The 24,624-nt window shown below is 38.5% G+C and overlaps 1 protein-coding gene across 3 annotated transcripts in view; it reads left to right on the forward strand.

The window, feature by feature from the left end:
• The window catches only part of b4galt2 (UDP-Gal:betaGlcNAc beta 1,4- galactosyltransferase, polypeptide 2), a 266,605-nt gene that overhangs the window by 92,383 nt on the left and 149,598 nt on the right, over window positions 1-24,624 (forward strand). The window lies entirely within an intron of this gene.

Below are 24,624 nucleotides of genomic sequence, written 5' to 3' on the forward strand. Positions count from 1 at the left end.
GTCATTCATGCATATGGATAAGATCTTCATCACCTTCAAACATGCTTACAGAAACACACGTACAAGCTGCTAGATGCATAGTTGTTGTTTTGATTATCATATCTCCTTCAAAGTTTTTATTATTTTTTGATAACGGTTTCATATTTGATAAACAGGTGAGTGCAGTAGTGCAGTCTAGCTTCTACCATCTGAGGTTGACCTCTAAAATCAAACCCTATCTACCTCAAAGTGCCCTTGAAGGGGTAAATCACTCTTGTTACTTCTAGACTGTTTCAACATGTGGTAGAAAATAGTTTACTTTTAAGTAGCTTCTTTCATCTCTGCTTCCTCTGACTACTTTTTAAACACCTCACCGATGCCTAAAATAGCCAACTTTCCAATGTTTAACAGGAGACACTGTTACAAAATAGTGCTGTTGTCAGCGAAATTTGGTAGCATGTAGATTAGGTATATTCAGTGATCAGTCAGTCATTTTCTACCGCTTCTTCCATAGTGGGTCGCGGGGAAGCTGGTGCCTATCTCCAGCAGTCTACAGGCGAGAGGCGGGGTACACCCTGGACAGGTTGCCAGTCCATCGCAGGGCAACACACAAACAACCATGCACACACTCTTTCACACACCTAAGGGCAATTTAGAGTGACCAATTAACCTGACAGGCATGTTTTTGGACAGTGGGAGGAAGCCGGAGTACCCATGCAGAAAGACCTGGGTCCAGGAATCAAACCCGGGATCTTCTTGCTGCAAGGCAACAGTGCTACCAACTGCGCCACCGTATCAGTTTCTGACCGGCCAATCCCCAGTCAGAGCTGAGCTCCAGTCGATTTATAATTGTATTTGTTTACATATAAACTAATCTTTAATGATCAGATCCTATTTCTTAAAAAGGCTACAGTTGTGGCTGTTCAGCTTCCATAAACTCACAAACACCTGTAATGATCTAAGCAATGTATAAATACTCAAAAACCATGTGTTGGCATAAAATGATATGCAGATAAATAGGCCTGCATACCAGCCTGTGCGAAAACATAATCATTAGGCGGAGCAATACATTTGCATATCAAAGGATACGTTTTACATAGAGAGTAAATCTGTACTGGCTATAATTTGCCCACACTCATTGTGGAACTGAATGAGAGCAAGTTGCTCCCAAACGTTTTACACTTTTAAATGTACATCTTTCGTTTTTCAGTTTAACTGGCTGCTCGTTAAAGCTGCAAACTTAAACATCCTTTTTGTGCATGCTTTCTTACAAGAACACCTAAAAAGTGTAGTCTTTTCTTATCCTCCTTTCGCCGTGTGCTTGTGTTTGTGCTCCTCTCTGACAGTTACAATTGAGTGCTTTTAATTGGTTTATTCTTTGAGTGTGGTTTGCCTGGAATACTTGGATGTCATGTAGTCCTTAAGTTTTGTTTTTATTTGCCAAAACAGATGATAAAGCAGCAAAAAGTGTACTTTTCAGGGCAAAAAATGGTTGTGGAAGAATAATGTTTTGGATCATTTTTCCCTGTTTAAAACTGAAGAGATTATTGCAGCAGTTACTCCGAGTTTAGCTATAAGCTGCTGTTTGAAGCCTAAATCATTACCATTGTCAGGTCTAACTCAATTTGCGAGTAACTGTACCATTGCTGTATTTTACCTTTACTTAGATCTAGTTGAAGTAATTCATCAATAAAACAAGGAAAGCAGGCAGGCGGTCAGGAGTTAGGAAAGCTTCAAGAAGCATTTTTGAGCTTTAGGCTGGAGAGACCGAAGATATTTCTTTCTTGCTTTCTCTGTTTCTGTTTATCCTGATTTCTGTGTTTTATTCTGTCTTTCTGACATACTGACGGCTGAACATTTCTAAGAGTGTGGTGCTTATAAGCCTTTTAAATTAAATTCATCATTACCTTCTTAAATTCAGTCTCATTATGAGTTATGCTAATTAAATGTTTGTATTTGCTCTTGCACTTAACACTTTGCTCTGCTTTCCAAAGTCCTCTCACAGCAGTCACCTATATATTACTTTGTTACTATTATTCTAAATAGATGTCTAGTTTAAAGACTTGAGGTAAAAATGGTTTTCATTGGATGTCGTGCTGTTGCTTTAACAGTTTGCCAAAGTAGAGAATATGCCCACATTTGGAATAATATGTGTGCTCAGTTTTCTTGCTAGGTTGGTGGTTAGCTAATAAAGATACATGGTTAGGTTTAGGAAGAGACATGTTTTGGATTAACATACAAAGGGCTACATCAGTGCCCTGTTTTATTTTGTGTTACCTGTAGATATTACTATGGTGATAAAGTAATACCGTTTACACATATTATTTACAGGGATAACAATAAAAATGATGATCACAAAAAAATGAGACTCAGACTTACCAACAAGCTTTTGATTCATTCTGTGGCTGCTGATAAAGATGCACTTGCTGCTACTTTGAATAACTGCATGGATGACTACACAGTTTCCCCTGTTTTTCTTTCCTTCTTGTTTGTTTTCTTAATTTGGCAAAGTGTAAAAAATGAGACCAAATGGAGCTTGAGTAGAGTCTCAGATGTTTTAGCTTCCAAATCTTCGTGACTTACATTTATTGGAATATTTAACGCTTATTGTAACCGGCCACAGTAATCGAAGGGTCACACCATAGGCGGAAATCCTGGGGAGGACGTAGGTGTCACACCTGCTTGTGTTTTTTTTTTATATTACCTGGTCTAGTCCTTTGTTTTCTGTCTCCCTGCACCCCAAGCCCACACCTGTTCTGTGTTTTCCCCTGATTGTCTTGTCACGTTTGTCATGGGTTCCCCCTGCTGTTCAGGTTTTGTATTTAAGCCTTTTTGTTTCCGTTGTTCCCGGCTGGTTCCATATGTTATGTGAGTTTATGTGCAATCTTAACATTAATGTCATAGATTGGTTTCTCTCCAACAAGAAACCAAACTATGACAAGAGGGGAGGTTTCCCCCTCTTCCATAAAGATGCCCCACCTCCCCCCAAAATCATTGTAAATACAAATACATTTTTTAAATGATAATATAGTAATATTTTCCTACTTTCCTAATTATTAAAAGATCATGACACCGCGATCCCACAAAGTGGTTTTGGTCCTCATCCACACGCTGTTTCCAACGGGAGGGACTACTGGCTGCTACTTTTGGCAGCTCCGTTTTCAGAGCTTGTCAGACACGCTTGACAAGGAAACTGCACCAATGTGTAAAAGCCAGTAAGTCATTTATCACACCACTTGTTCAATGAGTGCAATGTTATAACATAAAAAGGAATATTTCTCCTGTTTGTCCAAAAACAGCCTCTCTTATCAGCTTGCTAGCTAAGCTAATAGCCTAGCTGAAACAGTATGTAAGTAACAGCACTGATGGGACACATGAGAAGAGAGTGAGGAGGGTAAGGAGATCTCTTAGGACTGAGAGGACAGATTTCTCAAAAACCTCTGTCAGGATGTTATTGTCAGATATAAACCTAATTAATATTTTACTGACATTTTAGATGTGTTCCCTGTGAGAGATCCAGATTTTGAAATGTATATGTATTCGTCTTAAGTTTGAGGCCAGAGTTCTGATTATGTTTTGTAGCCTAGTAGTTATTACATTACTTAAATGTTTGGTTTGACAGATATCTAATTTATTTTTTAGTCCAAGATTGCCAAGTTTTGATTGGTAAAAAAGTTGATACTAAACATTGTTAGCTTCTTTGAGAAAAAAAAAACAAATTTTTATTTATTATGCGATAAGTTTCATTTTGTTTTGTGTTGTAGTGGCTGTGTGCTAATGAAAATATCTCCTGTGTATGTTGTTCTTGGGTGTGTGTGTGCCCTGTCCAAATGTCAGTCAACCAGGTCAGCTGAAATGGCAGAGAAAAGAAAAATTAGACATCTGGTCATTTTTTAGTCCTCCAAAACGCCAAGTAAGTAGAAGAACCACAGTGATATGAAGGCATTTTGATAAATATGTCTATGAGAAAGGAATAAAATGCTTATGAATATGTTTTATAATTGGGTTAAGTCAAGTCAGCTGTGTACAGAGAGCCAGGGGCAACCAGACAAATGCGATGGGTCTTAGGTCAGTTTGTTGAGCTTTTGTTTATCAGTGTTGTGAAATAAGAAATTTTGTTTGTTGACACCAAAGTAAATATATATTTCTGAGGAGTTTGATTTTGTTTGATTGTTTTTTAAGGTATTTCCTTTTAAAGCTGTGAACTTTGAGCTTCAATTTCTTCTAAAACTACTTTGATGGACTGAAGTGTAAATTAGAGCCGGATGCAAATAAATTCTGTTAGATGTAATCATAAAGATGGACCATTGCTGACATTGCTGGGTGAACATAGAAAAACCTGTATAAGGGTAAAAATATGGACTAATAAAGAGCAATGCTATGACTACAAATATTACTTTCAATAACATCATTTCATCATGCTGAAAAATTGCCAAGGAGTAGGAAGGAAAGAAGGAGAGATTTTTTTTCATGTACCCCCCAAGAATTACTCTGAAATTTTTCTGTTTAGTGGCATTTATTTTAGTTATTTTTGATTCTGGCTTACAGATAATGGAGGCCTGAAAATTGGTTTCTTAGGAAAATTAGAATATTACATAAGACCAAATAAAGAGATATTTTTAATACATTACATGGACATACTTTTCAGCCTACTTAAAAGTATGTCCATGCCGTTTACAGTCTATGCACTCAATGCTTGGTCATTGCTCCTTTTGCATGAATTCCTACATTCAATTCAAAAATACTTTATTCATCCAAAGGAGTAATTAATTGTTGTTGTAGCTCATTTTATGCAGGTTTCTCAAACAGCCGTTGTAGATTCTGATGGCTGTGGGCAGGTAGGATCTTCTGTGGTGGTCTGTCTTACAGCAGGTCTGAAGAAGCCACTGACTGAAGACACTCTGTTGTTGTAGGACTGATGAAGAGGATGCTCAGGGTTCTCCATAATGTTTGTTCATTTAATGAAGAATCCTTCATGTGGCATGGCATGGAGGTTATCAGCCTGTGGCTCTGCTGATGTGATAAGGGTAACCAGTTAATAGCAGCTCTCAGCTCGTCTGGGTTGCTGGATCTGGTGTCTCTCATGAACCCACAACAGCAGATGTTATGGCTCTCCAAAATTTTCACTGACTGTGGAAACCTGGATCTCAGGAAGCTTGGGTTCTGTACCCCTCCACTCCTACCCCAGACTGTTGGATCCTACAAACGAAATGCAAAGTTTAGTGTAAAGTAAAACAGAAAAATATGTGTTTTAATCAGGAAACAGCTGTCTAGTCTCCTTTCTCCTTATTCCAATTAACACTTTTATCGTCTTTAGTACAGGAGTGGCTTAACCCAGGGAATGTGACAGTTATGCCCATGTCCTGGATACATCTGCCTGGAAGCTCTTAAAGCTCTGAGTCCAGTCCAAGCCTTGTGAATCGGCGCCAAATTCTTCAATAGGATTTGCTTCACAATCCTTTGAAGCTGCAGTAATTCCTGTTGCTTGAGCACATTTTTTTAACCACAGGTTTTCCTTCTGCTCTTTCCTTTATTACATGAGTACAGTCTCTGTAAACATCCAGCTTCTTTAGTGATGACCATAAGAGGCTCACCCTCATTACAGAGGGCGTCAATAACTGACTGCTGGACAAGTGTCAAGTCAGCAGTCTTCCCTTTGATTGTATGGACCATAGCATTTCTGTATTGCACAAAAAATGTATAATAATCTAAATTACTTAGATATACCAGTATGAGTACTTGGCTCTTTGGGTTTTATGGCATCAGTATATCAGAATCAGTTTTATTGCAAAGTTCGTACATACAAACAAGGAATTTGACTCCGGTACACTTTGCTCTTTTGTTTTGTTTTTGCATTACAGAATATACATATTTACAATGTACAATATACACATATATAATAAAAAGGTGCATTTGCAACATCTGTATGCTGTTGTTTTGTACTCTTGAATGTTCATCAGAGAAACAGCCTGGGGGAAGAAACTGTCTCTGTGGCGGCTGGTTTTAGTAAACAGTGCTCTGTAGCGGCGGCCTGAAGGTAAAGTTCTGAACAGTTTATGTGCAGGGTGTGTGGGGTCTGCAGAGATTTTAGCAGCTCTTTTCCTGACCCTAGACCTGTATAAGTCTTGGATGGAGGGAAGGTCCCATATAACTTGTCATACACATTTTCCTCCTAAATGCAAGCAACATTTTCTCTTTTTATGAGGAAATTCATTGGCAAGCTGAGCGAAGGGACCACATGTGGGTTTAAAAAGATTCGGTTTAGGAAAAAACATACTTTTCTGGTTAAATCCACTTCAGTGTTACAGTTTGACACTTCTTTTGTCTCACTAAGTGATGAAATGATCCATGGTTTGGAACCCTATTTCAAAATAAATAAAATGTCAGATTTTTTTCATGTGTTTATTTTCATGAAAAATGAATCAAAGGAATGGCAATATCTTCATCTGTTATTTCAAATAAATGATCAAGCTTCTAAAGGTTGCATGTTTGTCTGTCTCTGACTTCTTGCAGTATCTCGTCCAGGAAAGGGTTAAAAAGGGAAGTCCAGGAGGGGAGTGCACATATTCCTCTTGTTCTTTAGCTCATTCTGTGGGATCTCAGGTTAGAAGGGATATTTAGTGCCCCCGAAATGTGCTGGGTCTTTCATTGGGGTTTTCTCCTACCAGGACATAACCAGTAGACCCTCAAAGATAGAAACCCACAAGTCACTCGGATCAGATGCTGGAAGCCCATTAACTGATTTATTTCACTGCAGATGATCTGCTCTGCTCTGAGGTCCCCTGGATGATCGAATTACTCATCTTATCTCTTGGAGGAGAGACTTAAAACCTAATGTAAACCACTCCAGTCCCATCTAAAGGTTCATGACAGGAAGATGCAACATGTCGGTCTATAACATGAGACTTTGGCACAGTCTATAACATGAAACTGTGCCAAAGATTTGACTCTTCTGAAGTCCAAGCAAGTAGCTTGGACTGAGCTAATGTATTTTTGAACAACAGAAATCTCATCCCCATATTTTCTTAAATCCTCCTGCTCTAATGTAACATTCTAAGATTAAACATGAGTTATTTGTGAAGGACTCTACATCAATCTCTCTTTCACTCAGTCTCTTTACTCCTTTCGGCTTTTAAATGCTTTAATTTTATGTCTCCACTGCTTTCTCTTAAACACACAAGGTTGCTTGTGTGTGTTACTTGGTATGTGTCTGTACACATTCAGGACTTCATATCCACGCGCAGCTGGATGTATGCGGATAGCCTTTAATGGTGACGGACAGATGAAAGAAATTCCAGGAAGAAGGAAAGGAGATTAAAGGAAGGGAAGATCAAGACAGATGTGAACAGAGGGAGGCTGATACTCTAAGCGTGTGTCTGCTGATACTTGCAAATGCATATGTGCATAGTATCAAAGTTTGGCCCTAAGAAACATCAAACGTCAGTTTCACTTGGCTAGAATTATGTGCAAGTGTTTTTTATTTTTTTATTTTATAAGCTTTTCTCTTCATGCTTAAACTTTGACAGGAAAGTGATTTTAGTTTAAACAGGCATTCTGACTTACTTTTTTACTCATGTATTTGACTGTGACGGGTTTAAGAGAAGTGAAGTTGTCATAGCTGACTTATGAAGTGGCAAACTGACATGAGGGCTTGAGCATGTGATGTAGCGATGACAGATGGTCTACAAATTCATACTTAACGCTGTATATATACCCTACAGAACTCCATTCCATTGTTTCGACGATGCCGACTGATGTGTCCAGGATATCTCCTCCTTGATTTGGGATTTATGAATGGCCTGAAGTTGCGCAGAGAGCTGCTCGTCTTTCTTGTGGAGCAATTTTGTGAAAGAGGCATAACCTTTTTACCTCCAGTTCATGAATAATATTTTATGCATAACACTGCATCTGCATGTTCGCCTTGGCATTAAAATGTTTATATCTGTGAGGGATGACATTTAACTCCTTCCTGATCATGAAAAAAGCTACTCAGTAACAACATCTTATAACAGAATAAAACTTACAAGCATTTCTACATTTTTGAAATTAATTCAAGGTTCATTTCACTCAGTAATGAACCAGTAATAATTCTTCTCTCTTTTATTATGTCTGGCTTATGTGTACTTGCAAGATGATGAGCATCTGCACCTATACTAACAGAGAGCTCCCTCCACCATTTCATGTCTGTTCCACTAACAACGCCAAACCATGCTGAGCACCGCAGCCCTGGAGTTCTCATGCATTTGGCTGCGGCTGCCACAGGAGGCAGATTCCTGTGAGAATCCGGTTTGGAATGTGTATCTGTCATTGCTTGGGTCAGCATCATTTTTGCCAACAAGCACAGAGGTTTTCCAGCAAGACAGTGGCCATGAGACCTGTGGCTGCACTGCCAAAAACACTCACTCAGATGCTCCTATCTTCATTAATGTGCACAAGCAGCAGAATGCTGCCAGATACTGCATATTCTTCTACTAGTCATGTATATAAAGCATTGTATGACAGAAACAGTGGTTTGGATAACATTGGCGAGTTGTATTTTCCTGGATTACTTGGAATAGTTTAATGCTATATAAATAAAGAAATGATGATTTGCATAATTGCTCCTTGTAGAAATTAATTTGACAACTGCTCAATTTGCAAAATCAAAAACAGGTCTATTTTATTGATAAAATGACATAATTGACCTAAAGTATGTGTAGGCATCTGAAGAAACAAAGGTTCGCGTTGTTTTAGCGTTCTTCCCTTTTCCTAAACATAGTATTATTATATAAAAATTAGATTTTACATTTGATCAGATCTGAATAGAAATCAGCATCATTTTTTATTGCCGGATTACTTTGATGTGCAGGCATATGTGAAAATTTAGTGACTGAACACTGAGGGGGATTTACCCAGTGAGACATTTTTATAAAGATTGATCATCATGTTCATCTGGTAGCTGCCCATACTTTGGAAATATAAGTGTAAACAGAGCCGAATCTAAATTAGACAGAAAAGGAGATACTCTGGATGGGGATATGAGAATAAAAAAGAAAAGGGGTAGCCCCTAACACCTGTTGATGTTCAATTTCTGAATGATTCAATCAAGGTGCTTTTCATTTTGTCTTTGTCATGACTTTGCTCCTGGTAAACCTTGTCTTTTTGTAGTCTATTGCTTCACTATAAGGTTTCGAAGGTTTCCTTCTATTCAATGATTTAGGATTTTTTAAATTATTAACAAAAACATGTGCTAAATCTACATTTAAAAACCCTTGTACATTATAAACAGTGAACATGCTCTAAGCTATGCTAAATAGTCACAGCATAATGAGCAAGGTGTATTGAAATGAGTAAAATAGAACAAATGTGAAAGTTCAGAAAAAGACAGAACAGGAGGAGCTTTAATTTTGATAAGAAGAGAGTCTTTGTAATAATGCCGCTATAGCTTAACGGTGAGGATAATATACTAGAATAAGTTAAGTTAATTTTGTTCTAACCTACTTCATTTAATACAGAGTTTAGTCAGAGACATCCATGTGATCATTATTATGAAGCTGCAGCTAACAATAATAGCGGCTAATAAATTACACAAATCAATCTACAGTAAAATAAGAGCATCAGTCCCAGATCATGAGTCTAAGTAAAGTCTCAAGTGTCTAAAGCACGAGTCTATCTTGAGCCTCAAGTCTAAATTTAAGTCACCATCTCTGCTTGATGTTCTGCTCAATTGTGGGAAAGAATTATCATTGCAAATATTTCGGGCTCAATTGAAATTATGACTACATAAAAGTTTGGAAGTTTGTTTGGAAAGACAATGCATCTAGTACACTTGAAAAACAGTGAATTGCCTTGAACATGAATTAGTCCAAGCTATTTTAACCAAACAAATTCATTACCATTTCAGTCCAACTCCTGAACGGTCCTATAAGATTTTTGCATGAATTATATTATAAAATCCAGTCACTTTTTGCATTAGCCACTCATACGTCCCTCGAGTTTTAAATTTCAGGTGGTTGAATAGATTTCTTGTGTTGTTCAGTGATGCAAACACCCAATGGTAGCCAGTCTTGCACATTGTGTTTTGATCCGCCTCTGTGTCTTGAACTGACTCCAGCTTTCCCCCCTAAACTCTGTTGCTGCCACCGCTGTTGCTGCCGGTGCTGCTGATTTTACCCTCGTTGCTCTTTCATACCCTTGCAGTTTTGGTAAATGTTCCCGTTTACTGTAGAAAGTTTTGCGCAAACCATGACTGAATTGATACCCACCAAGGTGATGCTGCGGCCCCCTTATTTCCTCTTTGCACCATCTTTACATGTGTGACATACTAAGCACTGCAGTGTAGCCTTCGAAAAAGGCAAAAGTGAGCATCAGTCTGGAGATGTTACAAAGTAAGAGCATACTTGCAAAGCAGCATATGAGAACATAATGATGGGGGGGAAAAGTTTATTTCTTTAACACAGAAATTTTTTTTTGTTATCGTTTGGTGCCAGAATCAAAGCTAAATGATAATTTTGACTAATTGCCCTGCCCTAAAGAGCAGAGTGCAGCCTGTCACGTCGTTCTCAAAGTAAAATCAATTAACACAAATAACTTCAGGTTTGCAAAACCTCATCTGATCAGGCCACAGTGATTGTTGCACAAACACATTTTTTCATTTTTATTTATATACATGCTTTTCAACACTATCAATGCAATATTTAAACTTTTCAATACGATTCTAATTTATTTAATATGACTGTATACCCCCCTACTATCAGTTGCAATTATCAAGACATAATCTGTATTATTCACTTCACCTGTCAGTGTTTGTAATGTTATGCCTGATCTGTATATTCATTTTTTAGTAAGAATTAAAAATGCAGGAGGAGCAGGATTGAAATTCTTTGTTGTTTTTTTTTTTAACCAGTATTGTGTAGATTACCTGGAATCTGACCTATTTAGTTACGTCAAATAAAGATAAATAAGAAAATAATAATCATCAGTGGTACAGATGAATAAGAAGGTAATAAGGTATAAGTAAAGAAACAACTAGACTCATGAAATTGTTTCTTTCCTGCTATTGAAAATAGTCAGATGAATTTGTCACAAATTGCAATGAAAGCTACAGCAGCAGGACTGCAGTGTAATGAAAAAAGGAAAAGCTGCTGTCATTCAGTTGATGTGTTGCCATGTTATTTGGCTCAGGACCTGAAAATCTCCTTCACTTTGTGTTTGTTATTTACTTCCTGTGTTTCCTCGCCCATTTCATTTTCTGCTCCTCTGTCTTTTTTCCCTGCCTTTGTTGTCCGACTGCCATCCTTCAATAACTAACACTTTATCACTTGTATTTCATACCTTTACTTCCTTTATTATTTCTTATCTTCGGTTTTTCTCTTTCGGACTGGATATGCATCCTCCATCTGGTTTATGCAGTCGACCTCTTCCGTTTCATAGAGTAAACACATCAGCAATCATACTGGGCTTGTGGATTTTTGCCATTAGGTGCTTTTTTTGTTACCTCGCCTGTGTAATGATCTGTAACACCGGTACTGAGTAGTAGCACTCCAGCAAATGCTGATAAAAGTATTGTTTCACCATGTAAGAGAGACTCCACGATCAAATGATTTCCTATTTAGAATCAGCACTCTTATCTTTTCCAACTGTAATTAGCTTGATCGAGCTGCTTAAAATTCACACTCATTAATGAGAGCTCTTGTTTGGGCTTGTTTATATGCACACAACTTGTTTGTCTTGGATCACACCAGAAAACACATCCTGACGATCAGAGATAGTTACTCAACCATTTTGTGGCTGTGAGCGTGTCTGAACATGGGAACAAAGCAAATCCAATGAGCAGCTACAAAGCTGCTGTCTTTTGGCTCAATCTGAAATTATTTTCTGAGTAATTGTAAAGAGAATAAAAAATGGGTTTATATTATTTCACTAAAGTTACATTTGCTTTTACACATAAAATATGTATAACAATGGATTAAAACAGCATCTAAACTTAGTTTATTCAAACAGATTTCCTCATCTTTCAAAGTTTTTTTTTTTTTATTTAGGCCCTTATAAAGTCCTAATCTCTTGTTTTGAACTATTCTTTTAAGTTGTTGAAGGAATATGCTTGTCAGATAATTGCCACTGTTGAAAAAGAAGCGATTTATCATCATCAGAGTCCAAATTCTAGCTAATATAAACTATGGAACCAGCCTTTTCTTCCCTTGTTTCCTCAGTTTCAATACATTGTAGTTTGTTGTTTTAATATGACGAAATGTGAAATATGTGTAATAAGATAATCCACGGTAAATAGCATGGTGTAATAAAAAAACAGCATACAAAAAAAGTTTTACTATTAAAATGTATTTCACTTAACAATACAAGTATCTGTAAACTTATTCAAATACCAATTTTAAAAAGGCAAATTCAATAATGGCTTATGTTTTAAAGCTTATTTTAACAGGAGATTTTCGTTTTTTTCTGCCGTTGTCTTTTTGCTTGTTTTAAACAATGTTGACATCTGATCTTATTTGTGTTTAAACGCTCTTCCCTCTCTTTAAAGTTGAATTAATCCCAAAATAGACTGTAGAGTCTAGTCATTTTGTCCTCATTTCCTAACTGTCTGATTAGGTTTCATCAGTGGAAGCAACCAGCTGAACACAAGAGAGAATCTGCTTGTACCTGGTTTACCAATGCATTGTGTGCAATTGGTGTGCAATAAGCATCAAGATGATGAATTCACCACAGACAGAGCAAAGGAGGGCAACAGGTGTGCTATCTCAACACACAACAAAACTTTATTTAAGCTAATTACTTTCCCATCACAACACAAAGGCAACCAGGCAGGATCCCAATTGGACCTGCCAGTTTGGTGTCAGTAACTCAAAAATGAACATACATTTCTGAAGAAAAAGGTGAAACAGAGTGATCATGGAAAATGTAAATCCCAGTCAGGTCCCAGTCAAAGTTGTGTCTAGGATCTTCTCTGTGAGATAAGATTGCCAAACATTGTATCACCTTCAGACAATGAGTATGTCAAAATCCTGATGGGTTCTGGGTCAACTTGGCCCTTTGTTGGTTCATGCCCACACCTTTCCACTATTCCTCCTTCCATTTCATGTACTTATCACTTTCCTATCAGGGTATTTCTCCAGGTGTTTGAGTATTTTAATGAATTATGAAGATGTGGCTGTAATCTGTGTTCATCTCCTGCACCATCCTATCTTTACTCTAGAAAAAGATGCCTAAATAGTTGAACTCCTGCACTTGAGGCAGAGATTTAGCCCTGTTCTTTGAACAATCCACCCTTTTCTAGTGAAAGACCATGACCTCAAAGTTAGAGAAGCTGATTCTAATGTTTTGCTATTTTTTTTTTTTTTTTCTTTTCTGTTCTTTGGAACATGGTGTTTGCGACCGAAAGAAAGCATTTTCATTCAAACCTGTTTGACAGTTTCCTTTTCTTAAAATCCACATTTTAAGAAATGTGGTTTTTCCTTTTTTAGCTGGAGCGACGTGACAACAAAGCTATCAATCTGCTGATGTCAAAGCCTTCCCTCTAACTCTTTGTTTCTCACTGTTGGTGAGCTTTGAATAAACTGCTGCTAACCTTTTTATCTTGCATGTATACGCTGGCTGCTGCATGTACACACACATCCACAACAACAAATGGTGTAGATTTTTTTGGAGGGGGGTGGGGGGGTTGGTTTGCATCTCACAGAGCTCACAGAGATTCATAGATGTCAGTAATCCCCTGAGCCAGTGAACAAGCACTCACACACAGCTGGGATTGAACATGGGCTTTGCTTGTAATGATTTCCTCAATCCTCTCCAGTGATTCCTGGAAGGAGGGGGGATTTTAACACAAAAAAGAAGAGATGGAAACAAACATGATTGAAGGCTCTGAAGATTCTTGGTTTAAAAACTATTTCTTTCTTTCTTCACTTTTCCTCTGCTTTTGTTTGTCACACCTTTTTTCTTCCCTCGTTTTTTCTTTTTCATCCAGCTGGAAAGAATAGAAATGATCACCCAGAGTTGGTAGATGCACTTGTAAATGATAGAAAGAGAAGAGGTGGAGAGAGTGGACAGTCTAATGACATTCAGAGAGCTGAAAGTCTCTGTTACAGTCTGTTTCAGCAGCATGCTCCCTCCTTTTTTTTATCCTCTCATCCTACATTCTCTACTTGTTTCTGTCCTTGTGCACTCTTTCTTGAACTTACAGGTCCTTCTCAAAAAATTTGCATATTGTGATAAAGTTAATTATTTTCTATAATGTAATGATGAAAATTTAACATTCATATATTTTAGATTCATTGCACACTAACTGAAATATTTCAGGTCTTTTATTGTCTTAATACGGAAGATTTTGGCATACAGCTCATGAAAACCCAAAATTCCTATCTCACAAAATTAGCATATTTCATCCGACCAATAAAAGAAAAGTGTTTTTAATACAAAAAACGTCAACCTTCAAATAATCATGTACAGTTATGCACTCAATACTTGGTCGGGAATCCTTTGGCAGAAATGACTGCTTCAATGCGGCGTGGCATGGAGGCAATCAGCCTGTGGCACTGCTGAGGTCTTATGGAGGCCCAGGATGCTTCGATAGCGGCCTTTAGCTCATCCAGAGTGTTGGGTCTTGAGTCTCTCAACGTTCTCTTCACAATATCCCACAGATTCTCTATGGGGTTCAGGTCAGGAGAGTTGGCAGGCCAATTGAGCACAGTGATACCATGGTCAGTAAACCATTTGCCAGTGGTTTTGGCACTGTGAGCAGGTGCCAGGTCGTGCTGAAAAATGAAATCTTCATCTCCATAAAGCTTTTCAGCAGATGGAAGCATGAAGTGCTCCAAAATCTCCTGATAGCTAGCTGCATTGACCCTGCCCTTGATAAAACACAGTGGACCACCAGCAGCAGCTGACACGGCACCCCAGACCATCACTGACTGTGGGTACTTGACACTGAACTTCTGGCATTTTGGCATTTCCTTCTCCCCAGTCTTCCTCCAGACTCTGGCACCTTGATTTCCGAATGACATGCAGAATTTGCTTTCATCCGAAAAAAGTACTTTGGACCACTGAGCAACAGTCCAGTGCTGCTTCTCTGTAGCCCAGGTCTGGGGAATGCGGCACCTGTAGCCCATTTCCTGCACACGCCTGTGCACGGTGGCTCTGGATGTTTCTACTCCAGACTCAGTCCACTGCTTCCGCAGGTCCCCCAAGGTCTGGAATCGGCCCTTCTCCACAATCTTCCTCAGGGTCCGGTCACCTCTTCTCGTTGTGCAGCGTTTTCTGCCACACTTTTTCCTTCCCACAGACTTCCCACTGAGGTGCCTTGATACAGCACTCTGGGAACAGCCTATTCGTTCAGAAATTTCTTTCTGTGTCTTACCCTCTTGCTTGAGGGTGTCAATAGTGGCCTTCTGGACAGCAGTCAGGTCGGCAGTCTTACCCATGATTGGGGTTTTGAGTGATGAACCAGGCTGGGAGTTTTAAAGGCCTCAAGAATCTTTTGCAGGTGTTTAGAGTTAACTCGTTGATTCAGATGATTAGGTTCATAGCTCGTTTAGAGACCCTTTTAATGATATGCTAATTTTGTGAGATAGGAATTTTGGGTTTTCATGAGCTGTATGCCAAAATCATCCGTATTAAGACAATAAAAGACCTGAAATATTTCAGTTAGTGTGCAATGAATCTAAAATATATGAATGTTAAATTTTCATCATGACATTATGGAAAATAATGAACTTTATCACAATATGCTAATATTTTGAGAAGGACCTGTACATTCCCCACTCTTCCTGAGGCCAGAGAACCAAACTCAATTATAAACTGAACATTTCTCCGAAATCTGACCTCAGTGCTACTTTGGCTGTCATTTAAGCACACAAAGGCTCAAAAACTGTCACAACAGGAGCTCTGAGGAACAACCGGTCTGCTGTGTGGGTTTGCACGAACAGATGGCCTGAACAGTGGTGCTTCAAGGACATCGCAAGACAGAGTGTTGTGGTATTTACACCCCTTGAACCTTTCCACATTGTCATATTACAGCCACAAACTTCCATAACTTTTATTGTTATTTTATGTGATTTATCAACACAAAATAGTACAAGTGAAATGGAAATGAATGATGGTTTTTAACAGTTTCTACAAATAAAAATCTGAAAGTGTACTCTAATACCCCTAAATAAAATCCAGTTCATCCAATTGGTTCACAAGTCACCTAGTTAGTAAATTGAGTCCATTTGAGTGTAATCTAGTCTTAGCATGAATCTAGCTGCTCTGTTAAGGCCTCAGAGGTATATTTTAGAGGGCATTAGTGAAGAAATTACATCACTAATGGCAAGACCAAGTAACACAGCAGACAGGTCAAGGAGAAAGTTGTGATATTTGGCAAGGAGGGCTAAATGAAACAGCCACACAAGTCAAGAGGGAAGGAACATAAGCAGACAAACACCATATGTGTGTGAATGTATGTCAGATCAGATGGAAAGACAACATGTGTGCTCTCATTTTTACCCATTTTCTGCTTCCTCTTGACCCAGGCTGAATCATAGCCTCAAACGGGCCTATGTGCTGTTTGTGTGTTTAATGCAGTGCCTGGCGTGTGCTCACACTGTATTGTGTCAGTACATCTGGAGCTAACCTCCCAGCCTGGAAATATAGCTCATTATTGTGTGTGTGTGTGTGTGTGTGTGTGGGTGGGTGTGTGTGTGTGTGTGCGTTTGTGTGTGTGTATGTGTGCATTACCATATATATTTGCAGACAACGCAGGGTTATATCCCTCAGTGCAGCGGGTGTCCTAGATAAAGCAATCACACAGCCTGGTTTTCTAATGTATTAATGTAATATCACTACATATACACATGAGACATTATTGTGCAAGTATGAATGTATTTGTGTGTTGGGTAATTTAAATAATGTGTAAATTACATTAAAACTCTGGTGTACTTTTCAATTTCTCCATCAATATTAAATCAAACCAATCCATACTTGGGTAGTGGGTTTATAAGCTGCTGAAACATTCTGCTGTGATTAAAGTAAAGACTTGCAGCAGAACTGTTGTGACTTCATTGTCCATATGTCTTCCAGCTTAAGGCTAATACATAGCCTTTAACTTTGCGGTCAGGTGGTGATGCAGGGGTAAAACGTGCGACCCATGTTCAGAGGCTTTAGTCCTCGACGCAGGCCGTCATGTGTTCAAGTCCCAGCCCACTGACCTTTACTGTGTGTCTTCCCCTCTTTTACTCCTTTCCTGTCAGCTCACTGTCAAAAATAAAGGCCACTTGTGCTGCAAAAAATATTTAAAAAAAAACTTTGCAGTCACACATCTTTGCAGAGAACAACATTTAAATTGGATCTTTAGGCATTTTGTTATCAGCAGCCTGTCAAAAACCAACAGTTGGTTCTTATTCCTTTAGTTATATCTATAGAAAATACCAGAGATGGCACAGTTTGACACATGAAAGTAGTATAGTATTTTGCACCAAGAATGTGATTCCCAAAGATTATTTGAAACTTGGTATACAGTGGATGATCAACTAATGAATGATGGATTTCTCAGGCCGTGTGTGAGGTCCTTGTAAGAAATTGTTTTTTTCCAAAGATACACCAACCTGAATTTTGAGGCCTATTTTTGATCTTAGATTGTTTGGAAAGCTTTCACCTGCCGATACAGAATTTAGCCCATTACACTATTAAATGTATAATATAAGAAGATATAAGAACAGCATTTAAAACGCAGTTTTTTTATCCAGTTTGACAAAATGATTACCGACTTCCCGTTAGCTTCGTATGTTAGTAATGAGCATGATTAGCATAAAAAACAGTTATTTTGTGAATATTCGACAGACTGTATAGGTATACCATAACCTATGTTATCCATGAGAGAGGTTGAAGGCACAAACAGATTGAACAGAGCAACTTTGCTGTAGTATATTTAGCCTTCCTGTTATCTGTTGAAAGTCTTGCCCTCTCTCACTTTCACACTGAACCATGGATATATCTCCAAATTTAGTTGAAATTACATTTTCATTTTAAATAGCTTTTTATGTCTCTGGACTTCCTCTAAGTCATCCTTTTTAATAACTTCTGTACCAAAGAGTATTGTTGTCAGCGCTTCGTATGGTCCATTCACTCACTGAAATAAGATTGGTACCAGCCGATTGTCTGAAATGACTTTTAGATACATTTCTAAAGCAGTTGATATATTTTTAGGCCTATATTTATGTTTATACATTTTTCCCATCAATAATTTCTGCGCTACTGGAGTTCCCTTGACTTTTAAGGGTAAATAATTCAAGTTCAAAAATAGCAAAGTGTTTAAAGATCTGTCTTTAGCTGTATCCCAGTGCTGACAACACACATGCATAAATGATCTATTAGATGTTCTTGTTCTGTTGATAAACCAGATTATTTCATACAGTAAAGCTTTAGATATGTTTATTTTCAATGCATGCCTTGTTTTATTTCATAAGAGGAAACATTTCAGGCTGATTACAGCCCTTTGTGCTTCCAGGTATTCTATCATACATGTATATTTACAATCCTGCCCCACACTGAGATCTGCCCAGAAAAAGTGCAACATATTTTGTTTTTTCTTTTAAAAACAAGATATTCAAAACAATTGATGTTTTTGAATAATTTCTGACATGATTTGAAGCCACTTGTGTAGGAAGACTACAAAAGTGAAGCGGGACATGACTGTTCATATAGAAGCAGAAGGGGTCAGAAGGCCTCTGTTACATGTACTTACATTAGGCGCTAATGGTGCGATAAGGAGTCATGTTATAAATATGTAACCTTGTCGCCACTGGTCACAGCACCTTGAAAACCATAGGTTGAAGCTTTCAACACAAATCTGACATGCTGATTCTAACTGGATTGACTTTTTCTGTGTGCTTCATTCCTACAGGGGTTGGACAATGAAACTGAAACACCTGGTTTTTGACCACAATAATTTATTAGTATGGTGTAGGGCCTCCTTTTGTGGCCAATACAGCATCAATTCGTCTTGGGAATGACATATACAAGTCCTGCACCGTGGTCAGAGGGATTTTAAGCCATTCTTCTTGCAGGATAGTGGCCAGGTCACTATGTGATACTGGTGGAGGAAAACGTTTCCTGACTCGCTCCTCCAAAACACCCCAAAGTGGCTCAATAATATTTAGATCTGGTGACTGTGCAGGCCATGGGAGATGTTCAACTTCACTTTCATGTTCATCAAACCAATCTTTCACCAGTCTTAATGTGTGCATTGGTGCATTGTCATCCTGATACACGGCACCACCTTCAGGATACAATGTTTGAACCATTGGATGCACATGGTCCTCAAGAATGGTTCGGTAGTCCTTGTCAGTGACGCACCCATCTAGCACAAGTATTGGGCCAAGGGAATGCCATGATATGGCAGCCCCAACCATCACTGATCCACCCCCATGCTTCACTCTGGGCATGCAACAGTCTGGGTGGTACGTTTCTTTGGGGTTTCTCCACACCGTAACTCTCCCAGATGTGGGGAAAACAGTAAAGGTGGACTCATCAGAGAACAATACATGTTTAATTGAAACCGACGTTTGGCATTGGCATGAGTGACCAAAGGTTTGGCAATAGCAGCCCGGCCGTGTATATTGACCCTGTGGAGCTCCCGACGGACAGTTCTTGTGGAAACAGGAGAGTTGAGGTGCACATTTAATTCTACTGTGATTTGGGCAACCGTGGTTTTATGTTTTTTGGATACCATCCAGGTTAGCACCCGAACATCCCTTTCAGACAGCTTCCTCTTGCATCCACAGTTAATCCTGTTGGATGTGGTTCGTCCTTCTTAGTGGTATGCTGACATTATCCTGGATACCGTGGCTCTTGATACATCACAAAGACTTGCTGTCCTGGTCACAGATGCGCCAGCAAGATGTTCACCAACAATTTGTCCTCTTTTGAACTCTGGTATGTCACCCATAATGTTGTGCGCATTTCAATATTTTGAGCAAAACTGTGCTCTTACCCTGCTAATAGAACCTTCACACTCTGCTCTTACTGGTGCAATGTGCAATCAATGAAGACTGGCTACCAGGCTGGTCCAATTTAGCCATGAAACCTCCCACACTAAAATGACAGGTGTTTCAGTTTCATTGTCCAACCCCTGTACATGTTCATCTCGTCTGCTGCACTGTTAAACAAAAAAGAGAAGCTTTATTGAACATCTTGTGGCACTTTTGTATGCATAAGTGGTAGCATAAGTATAGATCCTTAGAGGTGGAGAATAAATATAAGAAATATAAGAATAAGTTAACTGCTATTCTATGTTTAGCTAAACAGGATTACTACAGTAAAATATTAGATAGAAATAAGATAAACATCAAAGGGATTTGGAATGTATTAAATAATATTATCAAGAAAAACTCGGGAAAAATTAATTTTCCGCAGTTTTTTATAGATAATGATGGCAAATTGGAGGAGAGTAATGACGTTGTTCATAATTTCAATAAATTGTTTGTGACTGTGGGACCCAAACTGGCAGAAAAAATCCCTGATCCTACAACAACTGGAGCTCTGAATGAAACATTAATCAGTAGAAATCCTTATTCTATGTTTCTCACTGCGATGGGAGGAAAAGAAATTATAGATATTGTCAATAAATGTAAAAGCAAAAGGTCAACTGATTGTGATGGTATTGATATGACAATAATCAAGAAGGTATTTGAGGAAATTATCCACCCTCTGACTTATATCTGTAATCTATCACTTCAATCGGGTAAATTTCCAGAAAAGATGAAAATTGCCAAAGTTATTCCACTCTATAAAAATGGGGACAGACACCATTTCACAAATTATAGGCCTGTTTCTCTACTTCCACAGTTTTCCAAAATTTTGGAGAAATTATTTGTGAGTAGACTAGATACATTCATTAATACACATAATCTGCTTTCTGAAAGTCAGTATGGATTCAGATCACAAAGATCTACAGCAATGGCATGCTTGGACATTGTTTGTGGTGTTCCCCAGGGGTCAGTACTGGGGCCAAAATTGTTTATTATTTACATTAATGACATCTGTAAAGTTTCTAAAATACTTAAATTTGTTTTGTTTGCAGATGATACTAATATCTTTTGTACAGGTGATAATTTGGATCAGCTTATGGCTGAAATCAACTTAGAGTTATGTCAACTTAAGATATGGTTTGATATTAACAAATTATCATTAAATTTGGATAAAACCAAGTTTATGTTGTTTGGAAACTGCGGAAGAAGAACAGATGTTCAGATCCTAATAGATAATATAGCAGTAGAGAGAGTTAAGGAAATTAAGTTTTTGGGAGTAATGATAGACAATAAGATTTGCTGGAGACCTCATATAAAATACATTCAAACAAAAATATCCAGAAATATTGCTGTTCTCAGCAAAGCTAAATATTTTCTAAATCATGATGCTCTTCATATTCTGTATTGTTCACTTATATTACCTTACTTGAGCTATTGTGTGGAAATATGGGGCAACACCTATAAAACCTCACTGCGACCGTTATGCACATTACAAAAAAGGGCCATCAGAATGGTTCATAAGGCAGGATTCCACGACCATACTAACATACTATTTATAGAGTCCTGCCTCCTCAAACTCCCAGATCTGATAGAATTTCAAACAGCTCAGCTGATGTATAAAGCTAGAAATAAACAACTACCAGAAAATATTCAAAAGCTGTTCACTGATAGAGTGGGGGGTTATGACTATAGGGAAAATCTCAATTTCAGAACCTTGAGGGTTCGAACCACCATGAAGAGAATGTGCATTTCAGTCAGTGGTGTGAAGGTCTGGAATAAACTTCAAAAAAAGCTGAAGCAATGTCCAAGCATGAGTCTGTTTAAAAAAAGACTAAAACTGATGTTTTTCAACATGTACTGGGATGAAGAGGTGAGGTGAATGGTATCTCATCTGAGCACGGTATGTATGTGTGTGTGTGTGTGTGTGTGTGTGCGTGTCTGTGTTTCTGCTGTGTGTTTGCATGGGGGTGCTGGGCCCTCTTCTCTGCTTCTGGTCCTCTGTGGCTGCAGCCTGACGCTGCAGTTGTTGCAGCCTGGCTTCTCTCGCTGCTCCTCGCTCTGTGCCTCGTGGTGGTGGGGGGCAGGTCGGGGTTCAGGGGACTCTTGTGGACGGCTTGGTAGTTCAGTGGGGTCCTGGGGATCTTGTCCGCCTCTTTGCGCTGTGGGGTGGGGGGTTGGGATTGGTGGGGGGAGCTGGTGGTGGTGGAGCTGTGGTGTTGGATTGTGGCTCTGATGATTTGGGGAGGGTCTCTAAGTGCCGATATACAAGAATGTGAATGTGGATTTAGGCCTAATGTGTGGTGTGTTTCTGTGTGTGTAGGTATGCATGTGTGCAGTTACATGTACATATGCGGAGGTACATGTTTGTATGTATGTGTACATATGTATATGTGTATAGGTATATGTATGTGTGTATGTGTATATATGTGTGTGTGTATGTATGCATGTATGTATACAGGTCCTTCTCAAAATATTAGCATATTGTGATAAAGTTCATTATTTTCCATAATGTAATGATGACAATTTAACATTCATATATTTTAGATTCATTGCACACTAACTGAAATATTTCAGGTCTTTTATTGTCTTAATACGGATGATTTTGGCATACAGCTCATGAAAACCCAAAATTCCTATCTCACAAAATTAGCATATCATTAAAAGGGTCTCTAAACGAGCTATGAACCTAATCATCTGAATCAACGAGTTAACTCTAAACACCTGCAAAAGATTCCTGAGGCCTTTAGAACTCCCAGCCTGGTTCATCACTCAAAACCCCAATCATGGGTAAGACTGCTGACCTGACTGCTGTCCAGAAGGCCACTATTGACACCCTCAAGCAAGAGGGTAAGACACAGAAAGAAATTTCTGAACGAATAGGCTGTTCCCAGAGTGCTGTATCAAGGCACCTCAGTGGGAAGTCTGTGGGAAGGAAAAAGTGTGGCAGAAAACGCTGCACAACGAGAAGAGGTGACCGGACCCTGAGGAAGATTGTGGAGAAGGGCCGATTCCAGACCTTGGGGGACCTGCGGAAGCAGTGGACTGAGTCTGGAGTAGAAACATCCAGAGCCACCGTGCACAGGCGTGTGCAGGAAATGGGCTACAGGTGCCGCATTCCCCAGGTCAAGCCACTTTTGAACTAGAAACAGTGGCAGAAGCGCCTGACCTGGGCTACAGAGAAGCAGCACTGGACTGTTGTGGTCCAAAGTACTTTTTTCGGATGAAAGCAAATTCTGCAAGTCATTCGGAAATCAAGGTGCCAGAATCTGGAGGAAGACTGGGGAGAAGGAAATGCCAAAATGCCAGAAGTCCAGTGTCAAGTACCCACAGTCAGTGATGGTCTGGGGTGCCGTGTCAGCTGCTGGTGTTGGTCCACTGTGTTTTATCAAGGGCAGGGTCAATGCAGCTAGCTATCAGGAAATTTTGGAGCACTTCATGCTTCAATCTGCTGAAAAGCTTTATGGAGATGAAGATTTTATTTTTCAGCATGACCTGGCACCTGCTCACAGTGCCAAAACCACTGGTAAATGGTTTACTGACCATGGTATCACTGTGCTCAATTGGCCTGCCAACTCTCCTGACCTGAACCCCATAGAGAATCTGTGGGATATTGTGAAGAGAACGTTGAGAGACTCAAGACCCAACACTCTGGATGAGCTAAAGGCCACTATCGAAGCATCCTGGGCCTCCATAAGACCTCAGCAGTGCCACAGGCTGATTGCCTCCATGCCACGCCGCATTGAAGCAGTCATTTCTGCAAAAGGATTCCCGACCAAGTATTGAGTGCATAACTGTACATGATTATTTGAAAGTTGACGTTTTTTGTATTAAAAACATTTTTCTTTTATTGGTCGGATGAAATATGCTAATTTTGTGAGATAGGAATTTTGGGTTTTCATGAGCTGTATGCCAAAATCATCCGTATTAAGACAATAAAAGACCTGAAATATTTCAGTTAGTGTGCAATGAATCTAAAATATATGAATGTTAAATTTTCATCATGACATTATGGAAAATAATGAACTTTATCACAATATGCTAATATTTTGAGAAGGACCTGTATGTGTATGTATGTATATATATGTAGATATATAAATAATTGTGTATATATATTTATTTATTAGTTTTTGGTTTGTGAATTCTGGATCAAAAACATAGATGTTAATTAGGAAGGTTACACAAAGTTAATTTAAGTGCAATTAGGGGGAGAAGGTGTATGAACAATAAGTTTTACTTCTTCATACCCCTTTTCAGACAATTTATATTAATTAATAATCAATGTCAGATCTCAGGTTAAATATACTGACAAGTTTGCTTGTTGGAAATTGTTTATTTTACTGGTTTCTATTTGTGTTTAAGTTAATTTAATTTATTTGGAACTGGAAATTTAATTTAATTTAATGTTTACCAAACACTTCTTTGTATGGTATTTGGATATTTGTTTGTTTGTTATAAGCATTTCTGAAATTGATTTATTTATTTACTGTTGTTTGTCATTGTCTGAAATCATTGTCTGAAATAAATGAATAAATAAATAAGTCTTTTAATACGCAATATATGTTTAAATTGAATAAAAAGGGAAACTGATACATTATAGATTCATTACACATAGAATGTAATATTTCAAGCCTTTATTTCTTGTAATTTTGAT

The sequence above is a fragment of the Girardinichthys multiradiatus genome, chromosome 6 (genome assembly GCF_021462225.1).
Source record: "Girardinichthys multiradiatus isolate DD_20200921_A chromosome 6, DD_fGirMul_XY1, whole genome shotgun sequence".
Taxonomy (NCBI): domain Eukaryota; kingdom Metazoa; phylum Chordata; class Actinopteri; order Cyprinodontiformes; family Goodeidae; genus Girardinichthys; species Girardinichthys multiradiatus.